The following is a 17,734-nucleotide window of genomic DNA, read 5'->3' as shown; positions in this document are numbered from 1 at the left end:
GGGTGCTCAGTATTTGTAACCAGTGATGAGTGAGCACTACCATGCTCGGGTGCTCAGTATTTGTAACTAGTGATGAGTGAGCACTACCATGCTCGGGTGCTTGGTACTCGTAACTAGTATAGAGTGAGCACTACAATGTTCGGGTGCTCAGTACTCGGAACTAGTGATGAGCGGGCACTACCATGCTCGGGTGCTCAGTACTGGTAACTAGTGATGAGCAAGCACTACCATGCTCAGGTGCTCAGTACTCATAGCTAATGATGAGCGGGCACTATCATGCTCGGGTGCACAGTACTCGTAACTAGTGATGAGTGAACACTACCATGCTCGGGTGCTCAGTACTCGTAACTAGTGATGAGCGGGCACTACGATGCTCAGTACTCATAACTAGTGATGAGTGAACACTACCATGCTCGGGTGCTCAGTACTCGTAACTAGTGATGAGTGAACACTACCATGCTGGGGTGCTCGGTACTCATAATAAGCATTTGATGCTTGGATTTGCTCAACTCGGGTATTCTTTAAAGGCCGCTTTACCCGCAACGACATCGCTAGTGAGATGTCGTTGGGGTCACGGAATTCATGACTCACATCCGGCCTCGTTAGCGACGTCGTTGCGTGTGAAACGTACAAACGACCGCTAACGATCAAAAATACTCACCATATCGTTGATCGTTGACACGTCGTTCTAATCCCAAATATCATTGCTGTTGAAGGACGCAGGTTGTTCGTCGTTCCGAGGCAGCACACATCGCTACGTGTGACACCCCGGGAATGACAAACAACAACGTACCTGCATCCTGCCGGCAATGAGGTGGGCGTCACTTTCTTTCGGCTGCTTTCCGCCCCTCCGCTTCTATTAGACGGCTGCCGTGTGACGTCGCATGAACCGCTCCCTTGGAAAGGAGGCGGTTCTCCGGCCACAGCGACGTCGCTAGGCAGATAAGTCCGTGTGACGGGGACTAACGATATTGTGTGCCACGGGCAGCGATTTGCCCGTGACGCACAAACGACGGGGGCGGGTACAATCAGCAGCGACATCACTAGCGATGTCGCTGCGTGTAAAGTGCCTTTAAGTCAATGGAAGATTTCCTGGAAAAATGTTCAATTCCCACATTGACTTCCATTATACTCTGGTACGCGAGTCGAGCCCATCCGAGCATCAACTGCTCTTTACGAGTACTGAGCACCCGAGCATGGTAGTGCCCGCTCATTACTAGTTATGAGTACGGAGCACCCGAGCATGGTAGTGCCCGCTCATCACTAGTTACAAGTACTGAGCACCCGAGCATGGTAGTGCCCGCTCATCACTAGTTACGAGTACCGAGCACCCGTGCAAGGTCCAACACTAGATCTCTGCCGCTGCTCTGGTGTTACTGTTTTGCCTGCAGTGGTGATAACATTTTATATCACTGCTGCAGCCAATCACTGAGCTTGAGCCATCTAGCTTGATTGCGCCGCTGAACCCAGTGTTTAGCTACATGCGTGGTGTGAGTGGTCATGTGACATCACCTCTACAGCCAAAATTCTGAGATGAGAGCAGCAAAGGAAAGTTGGCGCTGGACCCGGTGAGGGTGAAATCTATCTGATTTTATTACTTTACATGATAGGCAATGTTTTGAGTCCAAATTTCGAAAAGTAGAAAACCCCTTTAAACAAAGACATTTTCTAAAATCTTTCTGACATGAAAAAGTGCTTAACGTCTTTCCACACACACTGGTGTCTTTACATATAGCACATGCTTATAATGTCTGTCCTTTTAGTAAATATGGAAGTCATGCTACCAGCTCTTCTATATAAGTCGCTTTAATTCTAGGTTTGGCAGTAATTCTAGGTTGGGTAACTCTTTTAAGGACACTTCATTTTTTTTTTCTTGCATAATAAAGCTGAAAAGTTTTCAGCTGAAGAAGAGAACTTTTGCAGTAAAGTAGAATCTCAGTCGGAATGTTTGGAATTTGCACACATAGAAGGGGGGGTGTGACTCAGCTCTCCGCGGCTTAGCTCCTGCAGGAGCCTTCGTGATGTCATAATCCCTGAGCAGTCTGATGAAGCTGTGCACAAATATATTTTAAGAAAAAAACTTGAAAGCAGAATAGTCAAATTTGAAATTTTGACACAATTTGTCACCGTAAAGCCTGCTTTACACGTTGCAATTTCGCATACGATATCGTATGCGATTTGCAACGCCCCCATCGTATGTGCGGCACGTTCAATTTGTTGAACGTGCCGCACAAACGATTAACCCCTGTCACACGTACTTACCTTCCATACGACCTCGATGTGGGTGGCGAGCGTCCACTTCCTGGAGTGGTAGGGACGTTCGGCGTCACATCGATGTCACACGGAAGCCGGCCAATAGAAGCGGAGGGGCGGAGCTGAGAGGGCCGTAAACATCCCGCCCACCTCCTTCCTTCCGCGTTGTAGGCCGGGAGCCGCAGGACGTAGGTAAGATCTGTTCATCGTTCACGGGGTGTCCCACACTGCGATGTGTGCTACCCCGGGTACGATGAACAATCTGACGTGCAATTCTAGAGAAAGGTACGATGTGTATGCGATGAACATTTTACCGTTCAATCGCAATCGCACGTACCTGTCACATACTGCAATGTACCTTACGATGCCGGATGTGCGTCACTTACGACGTGACCCCATCGACACATTGTCAGATATAATGTAGCGTGTAAAGCGGGCTTTACTTCTGCATCTTCCATTTATTGGCATTTCCCAGACCTTATCTGGTACATCATGTTTAGGTACATTACAGGGGTTGTCTACCTTATCTTTATTTTTTTGAATGTGTTGGGGGACATGATTTTTTTTTTTAATACTTATTAATATACCATCTCAATTCCAAAAAAGATGGAACACTGTGTAAATTTAAAGAAAATAAGAATGCAATGACTAAAGGCCCCGTTACACACAACGACGTATCTAACGATATATCGCCGGGGTCACGGAATCCGTGACGCACATCCGGCATCGTTACTGACATCGTTGCGTGTGACACCAACGAGCAACTGTTAACGATGGAAAATACTCACCAAATCGTCCATCGTTGACATGTCGTTCATTTTCAAAAAATCGTTGATTGTTGAGAACGCAGGTTGTTCGTCGTTCCCGAGGCAGCACACATCGCTACGACGAACAACAGCTTACCTGCAGCCGCCGGCAATGAGGAAGGAAGGAGGTCGGCGGGAGGTTACGGCCGCTCATCTCCGCCCCTCCGCTTCTATTGGGCGGCCGCTTAGTGACGCCGCTGTGACGCCGCACAAACCACCCCCTTAGAAAGGAGGCCGTTCGCCGGCCACAGCAACGTCGCTAGGCAGGAAAGTCCGTGTGATGCCTCCGAATGATATTGTGCGCCACAGGCAGCGATTTGCCCATGACGCACAAACGACGGGGGCGGATACGCACGCTAGCGATATCCCTAGCGATATCGCTGCGTGTGACGGGGCCTTAAGAAATCTCTTATAGACATATTTTATTTACAATAGAACATAGAACACAGATCAGAACTATTTGAGATCAGAACTATTTGGGGAATTTTTCCACTTCATTGGAAAAAAATACCTAATTTAGAAATTGATGACAACAACATCTTGAAAAAATTGGGATTGGGCCATGTCTACCATTGTGTAGATTCCCCTCTACATTTTATAAGTTTGTAAATGTCTGGGAAAAGAGGAGACAAATTCCTGGAGGTTTAGGAGAGGGATATTGTCCCATTCTTGTCTGATGTAGTACTCTCGCTGCCCAGCAGTTTTGGATCTTCTTTGCTGTATATTTCATTTCATGGTGCATTAAATGTTTTCTATTGGCAAAAGGTCTGGACTGCAGGTGACCGGATCGTCACCAAAAGTCTTCTGCTGCTGGGATAGATACAGTTGGAGAGGGGGAAACAAAGGCGCAATAGGGTCTTACCCGGTAATAACCGTGTGAAGATATCAATATGTACACTCACCTGGTGAGGTTGTGCCAGTCACAACCCCTTATAGAGCATATGAGTGTCCGCGTAGTTCAAGCAACGGCCCCGTGGAGACGTAGTAAAAATATATATATATATATATATATATATATATATATACACATGTATACGAGAAACGGGTTTTAGCCACGCTAAAAAACCACTGTTGTCAGGATGTTGATTAAAAATCTCTTTTATTGCAGCATTCCAACGCGTTTCAGAGACATGAACCGTCTCCTTCTTCAGGGAAATGTTCTCTTTTCCCTGAAGAAGGAGACGGTTCATGTCTCTGAAACGCGTTGGAATGCTGCAATACAAGAGATTTTTAATCAACATCCTGACAACAGTGGTTTTTTAGCGCGGCTAAAACCTATTGGGATAGATACAGTATGAGGTTTAGCATCGTCTTGCAGAAATAGGCACTAATGCAGCCCCATACCTTCAGAGATGCAGGAACTGTGCAGGGATAACAAGCTGGATGGTCCCTCCACTTTTCTCCACAGATTCCATGAAGGGCACAGAGCAGTTTACCATTTTGCCTCGGTCCACTATAAATGAGCTTTGGCCCAGAGAAGACAGTACCATTTCTGGATTGTGTTGATATATATGGCTTCTTCTTTGAATGACAGAGCTTTAACTTGCATCTAGGGATTGCACGTTGAACGTTTTTCACAGACAATACTTTCTAGAAATATCCCAAAGCCAATGCAGTAATTTTCAAGCATGATATTTACTGCAGAGAGATCTGAAAGATCATGAGCATCCCATATTGATGGTTGGTCTTGTCAATTGTGCACATGGATTTTTCCAGAATCTTGAATTCTGTGATGATATAATGATAATATATGATATGGTGCGATATTCAAAGTCTTTTCAATTTTACATTGTGGAACATTTTTCTAAAATTGTTCCACAATTTTTATATTCAGTTGTTCCCAGATTGGTGGACCTCTGACCATCTTTGCTTCTGAGAGACTCTGCCTCTCTAACATGCTGTTTTTATACTTACACTGACAAGCAAAAGGGTAACAATGTTTTGAGCTTTTGACTTTAAGGCTCCATATTTCACGATCCACTACAGCTTTGAGCATTAGGCCGCTTTCACATTGCATTTTTAACTACGCTCACTGGTCCAGTCGAGGCATCTGTCCGAACTCCCCCCCCGCAAAACAGGTTTCGGATGTATATGCTGACGGGACCATTTACTATAATGGAAACGAAGTCAGCGTGTGCTCTGTCTTGGACCATTTTCATGCATATACGTCTTCTGCAGGTGGACACCCGAATGTAGTCTACTACGTCTGGGTGTCCGCCTGCAAAAAATGTATATGCCCGAAAATGGTGCAAGACAGAGCACACACTGACTTCATCTCCATTATAGTAAATGGCCCCGTCGGCGTATGCGTCCAAAACCTGTTTTGCAGGGGAGGAGTTTGGACATATGCTCCGACAGGACCAGTGAACGTAGACAAAAACGCAATGTGAAAGCGGCGTTAAGCGGGCTTTACACACTACGATATCGTTAATATTTATCATCGGGGTCACGTTGTTTGTGACGCACATCCGGCGCCATTAACGATATCGTAATGTGTGACACTTATGTGCGACCTAAAATGATCACAAAAGCGGCCAAAATTGTTTGCCGTGGAGAGGTCGTTCTAAAACAAAAAATCATTTTCTTCTAATTAGCGATGTTGTTCCTCGTTCCTGCGGCACCACACATCGCTATATGTGACACCGCAGGAGCGACGAACATCTCCTTACCTGCCTCCACCGGCTATGCGGAAGGAAGGAGGTGGGCGGGATGTTTACGTCCCGCCCATCTCCACCCCTCCGCTTCTATTGGACGGCTGCCGTGTGACGTCGCTGTGACGCCGCACAAACCACCCCCTTAGGAAGGAGGCGGGTCGCCGGCCAAAGCGACATCGCAGGGCAGGTAAGTGCGTGTGACGGGGGTAAGCGAGGTTGTGCGGTAGGGGCAGCGATTTGCCCGTGTCGCACAACCGACGGGGGCGGGTACGATCGCTTGCGATCTCGCTAGCGAGATCGCAGCGTGTAAAGCCTGCTTTAGACTACATTCATTTTATAGACAGTCATCTTGGCTATCTCATACATAAATTTGACTTGCAACTATTTAGCATATGATTAGCAATGCAGATTCTTGTCTTGTCACTGCATTGTTACTGCATTTTGCTCTTAAAAATCTAAAATTTAATTTTTAATATTTTGTTAGTATTTTGTAAATCGACCTTTGGCTTTCAGCACTGCCTGAACCCTTCTCGGTATGATCTCAATCAGAATCAAGCATGCCTCTACCGAAATCTGATCCCAGATCTCTCTACACATTCCCAATGTTGGTGCTGGGTTGGGTTGGTCTGGGGACTGGGGGATCAAAAATATTTGGCAAAAACAGCAAAGTTTATTAGATTTATTTTAATGTTGTTTTTTTTGTCTGTGGCTGACTTTGTTAGCTTTTTTTCATTTTTATATTTCCAATTGAGATGTTTAAATGCCTGGAATGATTACCTTCTGAACTCTTTGTCTTCAATGTTTCAATATCTTTTGTTTTCGTCTTATTATACTAAGTACTTCTTTCACAAATAATAATGGTTTCCTTTTATTCCTAGGCATTCCGATATCAGAAGGTATACACTTAATGCAGGATTCTTGTCATATAGCTTTAACCAATTCCCGAAATCAGTTTTACATTGTGCAGTACAAATTCGGAGCAGGTGCATCCACTCTGCTTATTTTTCCCGCAGTGTAAACTGATCTGCGGTGCGGCTTCCCGAGCTGCAGCATGTCAATGTATTGCTATTGAGAGGCGAGTGTTCTCTGCAGGGAGAACAGAGAGAAAGTCCCTGTTACGTCACCACCGGAGTCCTCTCCATTGACTTCTACTCTGATTGCCAGGTGACGACGTATTCCTGCCATGGATAGTGCTGGTGATGGGAGAGGAGTTGATGCCAGCGGCGCCGGTGGGCGCAGGTAGGGGTGGGATTCAGCCGGTTCTGTCCGTTAAAATAGCAGCCGGTTCCCACAACCGGCAAGAAACAGCTCTGGCGATCCGGTCCCCTGTATTCACTTGTGTTAGTGTCTCTTTAAGACACTAGCACAAATGAATGCCCGTACCTCCGCGCCACACTTCCTGGTTCAGTGGAGCCTGTTGGCTCCCTGACCCGGCGTGCAGTGAGAGGAGGGAGCTCCTCCTCCTGCCGTCTGTCAGCGTGCAGAGAGCCTCGGAGGAGGACGGGAGACAGAGGAGAGGCCACCACTGCAGGTAAGCGCTCAGTCAGCCGAAGATGCAGGGAGAGGGGCCACATAAGAGGGGAGCGCCATATGGGGAGAGGGGCCGCATAAGAGGGGAGCGCTATATGGGGAGAGGGGCCACATAAGAGGGGAGTGCTATATGGGGAGAGGGGCCACATAAGAGGGGAGTGCTATATGGGGAGAGGGGCCGCATAAGAGGGGAGCTGCATGTGGCCATATGGGGAGAGGGGCCACATAAGAGGAGAGCTATATGTGGCTATATGGGGAGAGGGGCTGCATAAGAGGGGAGCTATATGTGGCTATATGGGGGGAGGGGCCACATAAGAGGGGAGCTATATGTGGCTATATGTGGAGAGGGGCCACATAAGAGGAGAGCTATATGTGGCTATATGGGGAGAGGGGCCACATAAGAGGGGAGCTATATATGGCTATATGGGGAGAGGAGGCCATAAAAGGATAGTATTTGCATGGAGAAAGGGGCCATAATGGGATGGGATCTGCAGGGGGAAAGGGGCCATAATGGGATGGGATCTGCAGGGGGAAAGGGGCCATAATGGGACAGGATCTGCAGGGGAAAAAGGCCATAATGGGATGGGATCTGCAGGGGAAAGGGGCAATAATGGGATGTGATCTGCAAGGGAAAGAGGCCACATGGGATGGAATCTGCAGGGGGCAAGAGACCACATGGGATGGGATCTGTAGGGGGAAAGGAGCCATAATGGGATGAGATCTGTATGGGGAAGCTCGTCCGTTCCAATTTTAGCAGGGCTCCTTTAGTAATAAATTTTAAAAACTGTAGAAAAACCGTTTAATACAATAAGAGTGACAGTGACTGGAACAGCTGGTGCTGGACAGGAGCGTGGCTGTAGAGGTGGGGAAGAAGGGGAAAGAGATTTTACTTTAAATTACTTGTATTTTTTGGTTGAGGAAAGTGCATGAAAATGGGTGTGGCTAACAAAATGGGTGTGGTTACTGAATGGGTGTGGTTTTCAAATGGGCGGGGATTACAGAGAACCTGTTGTTAAAAATTTGAATCCCACCCCTGGGCGCAGGCTCCGCTCTTCCACTGGTCTGGGTTTCCTGGAGATCTGCAGTGCCACTGGCTGACTGTAGGTGGTGGATGTCTCACAGCTGAAGTACCATCATTCAGCTACAGCCTATGGGAAGACACCACACCCTTTTTAATGCACCTCCTGTCTGCTGACCACTGCCAGAGATAGTTCTGAATATTCTGGCTCCTGCTCCGTCCTGTTCTGTGATTTTGTGTGCTGATTATCGCTTGTTTCTGATTACGTCATTGCCTACCGATTCTGTCCCTGTTCCGCAATTCCTGGTTTGACCCTGCCTGACTACTACTCTCTCTGACTGCTGCCTTCCACAGGTAGTGATCACTTTGGGCCCTGTGTAATTCCAAATCCCTGTATAGGGGTTAAAGGGTTTCAGGGTTTTAGGGCTCCTGCTTGGTGAGTGGCTTCCCTGTAGCCTGTCCATTACAGCCCGTCTGAGTCTGTGGATCCAGGCAGGCGTTACAGTCCTGAACCCTGAATGTGGGCACGGGTTGCTGTGGTCTCTTTTGGAAAGCAATCGCGGCAACACAGGAGAGGATATGCGATCTTGGGCACATACCCTAAGAGCTGTTGGTGGAGCTGTACTCTGCCCACTGCTGTAAACCACTTAAATGCATCCTTCAATATCCCACAGTGGCATTTAAAGCATGTGGCTGGGGGATGCTCTGATTTACACGGCCATTTTGCAGCTCAATTGAAGCCCACGATGCGATTTTTGCTACATACAGCAAAATGGAAGCATTACTGTATGCCTATACTAATGATGAGATAGCTAATGAAGGGGACTAACAAATAAAGTAAAAAGTAAAAAAAAGGAAACATACAAAAAAAACATTATTTTCCATGTTAAATATAAATATATAAAATAAATTAAAAAAAATACACATTGTGGTATTGCTGCATCTATAAAAGTGTCAGCTATCAATACATAGGGCAAACAAAGGGGACTAACAAGTAAAGTAAAAAGTAAATAAAGCAAAGAAAAACAAAACCCTTGTTTCTCCTATAAAAAAAAAATATATCAAATAAATAAAAATAATACACATTTGTAGTATTGCTGCATCCCTAAAAGTGTGATCGATCAATAAAATTGATTAACCGGATAGGTACACCGTAAAAAATGAAAACGACAAATTTGCGCAATTTGGTCATCTCAACGCTGCAAAAATTGCAGTAAGAAGTGATCAAAACGTTGCATCTATCCAAAAATGGTACCAGTATTGATGTCAGATTACACTGGAAAAAAAAAAACGTCAAACAGCTCTATCAATTGAAAATGGCCTCACAAACCCCCCAATTTATTGATTTATTTTTAAGGTATTTTTATTGAGGGATTTTAAACAATATCTGGGAAAGGTGGGGCTTGGGAACATGCAGAAATAAAAATAAAAAATACCCAACAACAGTATTAATACCCTACCCAATTTTTTTTTTTTCCGAATTTGTTTTCACTGCTAAAAAAATTAAAAAAACTGGATAAGTTTGATATCACCATAATTCAACTGACAGTGAATCATGTTGACAAGTAATTTTTACTGTAATGAACACCGTAAAAATAAAACCCCAAAATACTACCACACTTTTCGATTCATTGTATGGTAAAATGACTGATGTCATTCAAAAGCACAACCCTTCCTGCAAAAAAAAAAAGTCTATGAAATGAAAGAAAAAGCGAAAACACAAATACAAAAACTGTCTGCGTCAGGAAGGGGTTAAAGGGAACCGGTCACCAGATTTGGGGCCTATAACCTGCGGCCTCCACCAGTACTCTTATATACAGCATTCTAACATGCTGTATATAAGAGCCCAGGCCTCTGTGCAGAACGTAAAAATCACTTTATAATACTCTCCTAAAGGGACGGTTCGGTGCAGACTGATCAGATGGGTGTCTCCGTTCTCTGGGTGGGGCGCCTCCTCTTTTGGCCGTCTTTGTCCTCCTTCTTCTGAAGTCTGGGTGCATGACGCGTACTACGTCATTCACACGGGCCAGCACTGAGGTCCTGAGCAGGCTCACTTTGATCTTCCCCAACCAGGGCAGATCAAAGTATTGTAGTGCGCCTGCGCAGGACCTCAATTCCAGCACGTTTGAATGAGGTAGGACGCGTCATGCACCCAGGCTTCAGAAGAAGGAGGACAAAGATGGCCGAAGGAGGAGGCTCCGCACCCGGAGAATCGAGACACCCATCTGACCAGTCTGCACCGCACCACCCCTTAGTTGAGTATTATAAAGTGATTTATACGTTCTACACAACGGCCTGGGCTCTTATATACAGTGTGTTAGAATGTATATAAGAGCCCGGTGGTGGTGGCTGCAGCTTATAGGGGCCAAATCTGGTGACAGGTTCCCTTTAAACACTCCCCATTTAGCCTCAGTGTCCCCATGTCAATATTAAAAAGGGCTTTCTAGATTTGGGGGTGACCAAGAGCCTACTCCAATAAAATCTCTTTGAAGTACCTAAATGTTAACAGCAGGAAAATGTACAATATAATTCTGAATAAATTTCCTAGTTACTGACCTTCCCAAAATGATGAGATAAAATAGTGACTACCCTCCCAATATTGTACCCAGGGGCCTCCAGTAATGCCGGCTGGCCCTACCCAGTGTAAATACATCGTGTCATGTCTATGTGATCTACGTGACTACACAATGTATAGCTCAGAGCGACGCGTGCATGTGCTGGTATGTGTGCACAAGCAACCGATTACACAGGTAAATGTCTATTCTTATGTAATTTCCAATAAATAACAAATCCTGACTCCTGATAACCCCTTTTCCCCAGAACCAGAAATGTTTGTTCTTTTTAAACAGAAAGTAAATAAAAGATGATGTAAAAATCAATACCTCTCCCAAAAAATATCTTTCCCAATAGCTATTTTACTTCCCATCAATGGAGCTATTTAATGGCTTGTTTATTGCAAGGCGAGCTGTCCAGTTTTTTTTTATTACTCCCATTTTAAGGTATATACAGTGCCTTGAAAAAGTAGTCATACCCTGTGAACATGTCCACATTTTTTCACATTACACCCACAAACTTTATTGAGATTAGACCAATTGCCTCCAGAAGGCACCTAATTAGTAATCTGAGACCACCGGTGTGTAATTTGTTATTAAAGAGGTTGATGGCTTATCCTTGTCGTGGGAAACCTATCACAGTTTCTCCACTCCTTTTTAAGATGGTGGATTCTGTCTTCCCATGCCGACTATAGCTTCTGCAAAACCGGTCCATGTCTTGTGTGTCCCATTTTGCTGGTGTTTATACTGCATGCTGCTTTGGGTGTTGTAAAGCGCCATGGAATTGATGGCGCTATAATAATAATACGTTTTATTTCTATAGCGCCAATATATTCCGCAGCGCTTTACAATTAAGAGGGGACATATACAGACGATATGAGACAATACAAAATAACAAAATTAAGATACCAGGAGAAGTGAGGGCCCTGCTCGTAAGCTTACAGTCTATGAGGCTATAACAATAAATAATAATAATTATAATAATAATGTAGAAGTCTCTCGTGGTATTTTTGTTTCCTCCCTGCTTTTATTTTCGTCCTTATCACTTGTCTAATAACTTAGTGTGAGTGTGCTGTGTGATCAGGTTTTGTTTGTCCCTGTTTGTCTATTTCCGTGGGTTTAACCACTCTTGTCCCAGCACTCTCCTTGGGAGGGAGAGAGGGGGTACCAGATAAAGGATGGCCAGGAGCAGGACCAAGAATGCGGCCCAGACGTCCTCACCTTCAGAGGTATCTATTGGAACAGGGAGGGTTATTGCCCTCTTAGTCTGAGGGCCAGTCTAGGAACCCCAGTCCCCTGTTATCTCCATGGCACGCATGACAATTTTGCCAACATTTGTCTAATGTGTATGAGGCCCCACAGCTAGATGCCTCTGGTGGCAGCTTATGTCCTAAGAAGACAAAAGGATTGGGCATTGAAAATCAACAAGGGGCCCCAAAAACAAATTAGATGGTGGGCAGTTCCCCCCAAAATTGGTATAGAAAATGTGTATGGCGGCCTATAATCTTAAGAGTGATTCTCAGTGACATCACTGCATTTTTATCATTGATTTTTCTTCTGCATTGTGTTGTCTCTCTGATGTTCAATTACAGTTAATTGTCCTGTGTATTATGAATGTCAGGTATCTGACCCTTTCCCTGAGTTATGGGAGAGTTCAAACAATCTACAGTGATATATTTGTCGCAGCATGTTAAGAACAAGATTGAGATAACATTTGGCCACTGAATTTACCAATCACCTCCGGGGCATCAATCTGCCAACTTCAAAGATAAGACAAGACAGCCTGCTGTGACATTTAGTGTCCAGAAAGGTCATAGGGGAACTTGTTATTTCTCTTCTGTGAAAGTGACAAATTATTTCTTATGTAGTAAAAATAAAAATCTGCTCTAAAATTCACCATGGATTTTAGTCATGGTGAATGTGAGGAGGACATGTGTATAGCATTGTAATGACCATGGAAATGTAAGAGGTTGGCCGAGGCGGCCATGTGTTCCTACCCCTGAAGACATCAAACGAGTTTATGGGTATGTACGCACGTTGCGTTCTGTGCAGTGCGAAAAAGAAGGCACCCTCTGGCAGACTGGAAAACTGTAAACACTGCATTTGTAAAAAAAAAAATGCATCCAAAACGCATGCATTTTGGATGCATTTTGCATGCGTTTTGGATGTATTTTTGACAGTGCGTTCCCCCAGCAATTCAGCTCTGTTACATGCCCGCTGACAGCAGACACAGACAGAGTCATGCGATGAAAATGAACTCGGATGAACTTCACCCGACTTCATTGTCATCACGCGGCTCTGTCTGTGTGTTGCGTCCTGATTAGCGGTCACCCGTGAAGGACTCACCGGTGACCGCTAATCCCCTGAGTGACTGAAGTGAGCATCGCGATCAGCGGTGCCATCACTCAGGTTAACCGCGATCAGCTGGAGTCCTCCACCCGAGACCGCAACTCACCTGTGATGTCATCGCTGATCACGCAGCTCACTTCAGTCACTCGGGTGACTTGCTGTCACAGTTGGAGGATTCAGCGATGGCCGCGGGTAACCTGTGTGATGTCATCCCTGATTGCGCGGCTCACATCAGTTGCTGCGTGGAGCCGACAGAGAGCAGTCGTGGTCTGTGGCCGCTCCTGTCAGCTTCATGTAGCAGAGCTGAGAGCGTCACGGGACCTCGTGTGGATTACGTCGGACCTGGAGGGGTATTTGGGGATTAATAAAGTGGTGAAAGAGGGTGTGTTTGTGCCGCCCCCACGTCAGTAGCAGCCGGGCTGCTCGGATCTGGATCCGCAGTGGCTCGAGGGATCTCCGGACCCGGGGGTCGCGCGGACACTCAAATAAAAAGGAACGTATTTGTACGGGGATTGCTGTAGATACTTCGTGATGCCACCCACGGTGTGTGGTAAGATATGGTACCACTGCTGCTGTTGGGGAGCACCCGGGGGAGATGGGATAGCATCTACTATCATAGCATAGAGAAAGGGCTTGCAACCGTCTTCTAACTAGGGTCCAGGTACCCCGCCTGTGCACGGTTTCCGGAACGGATCTCCGCTGTCGGTATCGGCGGGCTCCAACCCTGTCCCGGTCCACACTGGATCTCCCGCGACCGTATTCCCGTCGCCTTTGGACATGGCCTACTGCTTGCCAACTAGCCAGCAGACCAGGGCCACGACCCTGTCTACTCTCCACTAGGCTCAGCTTGTCCCTGACAGTCTGTCACTGTCACTCCTCTCCACTTGACCTCCAACTTCAAACTCCAAACTGATCTGATCTGGTCTGTTCCCGCCCCCGGATCCTCAAGACCCCTAGGTGGGTGCTCCCAATCCTCCTGGTCTTGCCCACTGGTGTGTGCTACCCTGTTTCTACCCTGGGGGGGTGACTAGGATTTTGTTGCTGATGGAACCTTGTGTGGGAAGGTGTTATTAAGGGTGTAATGTACTTCTGTGACCACCTGGCGGCGCCAGGGCGTCACATTCCCCCTGGTTGAATACAGCCCTTCCGCGGGCTGTCCGACCACTGACGGTTATTGTTTTCTTTCTAAGAAACGGGAAAAAGAAAGGTAAAACATTTAAACATTTCTTCCCTTTATGGGAGGCACAACTTCTTGAACGTTGCATAACATAACAAAAATTACATTCCCGTTTTTCCTCACCCGCCACCCAAACAACCTGGTTCCTTGGTGCCACCACTAAGAATGGTGGGCACCCCTTTTCCCCAGTCCACAGGTGTTCTGGGTAACGCCTACTCGGGCTGGGTAAAAGGTTCCTTACCCGACAGTCCATTATCTCAAGGGCCCCAAGTTCGGGGGACCCTTGGCCTGGAGGTTAGCCAATAGTGGCTGGGCCTCGGCCTACTCTACCGCAGGCCCTTCCTCAAATCTTCCTCTCCACAGGCGGTGTAGGTGATGAGGAAACAACAAGAAGGTAGTTGGGGGGTATTTACAAGACCCAGAAAGTTTTGGGTTGACCTCGCCAGTCCTGAGGTCATGGTCCATGATTAAACTGCAACAACGGGGTTAACTTTAACAATTTGGTTAGGTACACGGTTGATTGGCATTTACCTATATACACAACATACGGACACCACTCACTACAGACTAGTTTCCCTGTACCTGAGTGGTGGCTAAGTTCGGGCGTGTGGACCTTCTTAGCCCTACGGGTTTACCTAGGTTCAGCGGGATAGAGTGATGTACGGGTCCCTCACTCCTAAGGTCTCAACGAAATAGGAAACTGTGGACAAATAGCGCAATAGGGTCTTACCCTTATAGGCACAGGGCAAAGGAGGGGGGAGCAAATATACTCACCAACTGTAGTTGTGACAGTCACAACTACTGTAATCGCATGTAGAGATAAGATCCCGGCAGCAGCAACCCAGTGGCTGATAACAGAGAGTTTGATAGAAGAGGGTTTCTATACCGCGCCAAGGATCACAAGTCTGGATGTCAGATCAATGAGGCTTTATTATATCATAGGTCTACGCGTTTCAGGAGCACTGCCCCCTTCCTCAGGACCATAAAATAGACCACATCAAATCTACCGCAGTAGAAGCATGTATACATTATATAGACCAAATGACGTCATAAACCCGCCCAGTCTAGAAAAAACGGGCGGGAAAAAATCGTGATCAATACATGACGCAATACAAAAGACATGCATTGAAACAGAAAAAACATAAACATATGTTCAGTATTGATATCCCAGTAATTGCTTAAACGTGATAAAAACAACCAATCTTTGATATTCCCAGTAATAGTCAGTTAACCATCAAAAAATTGAAAAAAATATATATATAATAAAAGTGCACAAGTGTATGTATTAAACATCCTTTGTCCAGGATTATCCTAGACATATTTTATCAAATCCATAGATACGATACCCTCAAAGTATGTCTAGAACTTATGCCGACTGTAACCGTGAGTGAGTGAGATTTAAGGAATTGGGAAAGCAAGCCCGCTAGACTACAGAGGATGTGACAATCAGAGATGTGCGATGTAATCTACTGGACAAACACCACTGACAACTACAAATGTATCATTCACGTATCATGCAGACTACGTGGTATCAATTCAAACAAAGATCCAGAAACCCGGTTTTATAGAATATAGAAACACATCTGTCTATAAAGGTACACTAAAACAGAACGTGAGGGTCCAGAGAGACACTGTGAAAAACATTGTGTATATATACTTTGAAAAGAACCATTAATACTTAGAGACCAGCTCAGCCCCGTATAAGTATGATACTGATATCGTAACCGCTCCTGACCCCCATCAAAGTGAGAGTTCAAGAGAGTTCAATACTGTGGGAAAGAGCAATCAGCGGCTGCGCAAGCAGCTAGTGTAAGAAGAGGGTGAATGAAGTTCATACCTGTGGGAAAGAGGATATGTGTGCATGCATCACCCTCTTCTTACACTAGCTGCTTGCGCAGCCGCTGATTGCTCTTTCCCATGGTATTGAACTCTCTTGAACTCTCACTTTGATGGGGGTCAGGAGCGGTTACGATATCAGTATCATACTTATACGGGGCTGAGCTGGTCTCTAAGTATTAATGGTTCTTTTCAAAGTATATATACACAATGTTTTTCACAGTGTCTCTCTGGACCCTCACGTTCTGTTTTAGTGTACCTTTATAGACAGATGTGTTTCTATATTCTATAAAACCGGGTTTCTGGATCTTTGTTTGAATTGATACCACGTAGTCTGCATGATACGTGAATGATACATTTGTAGTTGTCAGTGGTGTTTGTCCAGTAGATTACATCACACATCTCTGATTGTCACATCCTCTGTAGTCTAGCGGGCTTGCTTTCCCAATTCCTTAAATCTCACTCACTCACGGTTACGGTCGGCATAAGTTCTAGACATACTTTGAGGGTATCGTATCTATGGATTTGGTAAAATATGTCTAGGATAATCCTGGACAAAGGATGTTTAATACATACACTTGTGCACTTTTATTATATATATATTTTTTTCAATTTTTTGATAGTTAACTGACTATTACTGGGAATATCAAAGATTGGTTGTTTTTATCACGTTTAAGCAATTACTGGGATATCAATACTGAACATATGTTTATGTTTTTTCTGTTTCAATGCATGTCTTTTGTATTGCGTCATGTATTGATCACGATTTTTTCCCGCCCGTTTTTTCTAGACTGGGCGGGTTTATGACGTCATTTGGTCTATATAATGTATACATGCTTCTACTGCGGTAGATTTGATGTGGTCTATTTTATGGTCCTGAGGAAGGGGGCAGTGCTCCTGAAACGCGTAGACCTATGATATAATAAAGCCTCATTGATCTGACATCCAGACTTGTGATCCTTGGCGCGGTATAGAAACCCTCTTCTATCAAACTCTCTGTTATCACTCCTAAGGTCTGGCACGGCTGGTAGGGACCTACGGGGGTGTGGTGTAGTTGTGGGTGCATCCCTGGGTGCAGGTGTTGGTGCGGTACTGATAGACCCTTCTGGCTCTGTATCTTCCACGGGTTGTGGGAACATTATAACAGGAACAATCACCGCTCCATTCTGCATGGGCCAACCAGCTGGGAAGTCACCCATGATGGTGTGGATCACCTCTTTCTCCTCCTCAATGCCTGGATTGGGAGTAGGACCTTCCTCCACTATCTTCAGGGGTTCCGGACAACTCTTCAGGTGGTCCCTGGAGATGGTGGACGTGGTCTTCCCTTGGTCACGGCTGACAAGGTAAGTCTTCCGATTCTCCCAATCAGTAGGTTGGACGACATAGGGGGTTCTCTCCCACTGGTCATCCAGCTTGTGCAGTCTTCTCTTTCTCTTCACCACCACATCCCCGGGCACAAAGGGAGCAGCCTGCGCCTGTCTATTAAAGTGCTGTTCTTGCCTTCCCCTACTCTGGCTCAGATTCTTCTCCACGTACTCTTGGATCTGCCGGTACTGCAT

This window comes from Anomaloglossus baeobatrachus, chromosome 9, assembly GCF_048569485.1.
Source record: "Anomaloglossus baeobatrachus isolate aAnoBae1 chromosome 9, aAnoBae1.hap1, whole genome shotgun sequence".
Classification (NCBI taxonomy): Eukaryota; Metazoa; Chordata; class Amphibia; order Anura; family Aromobatidae; genus Anomaloglossus; species Anomaloglossus baeobatrachus.
The sequence above is the reverse complement of the archived record's forward strand: the minus strand, read 5'-3'. Positions refer to the sequence as shown.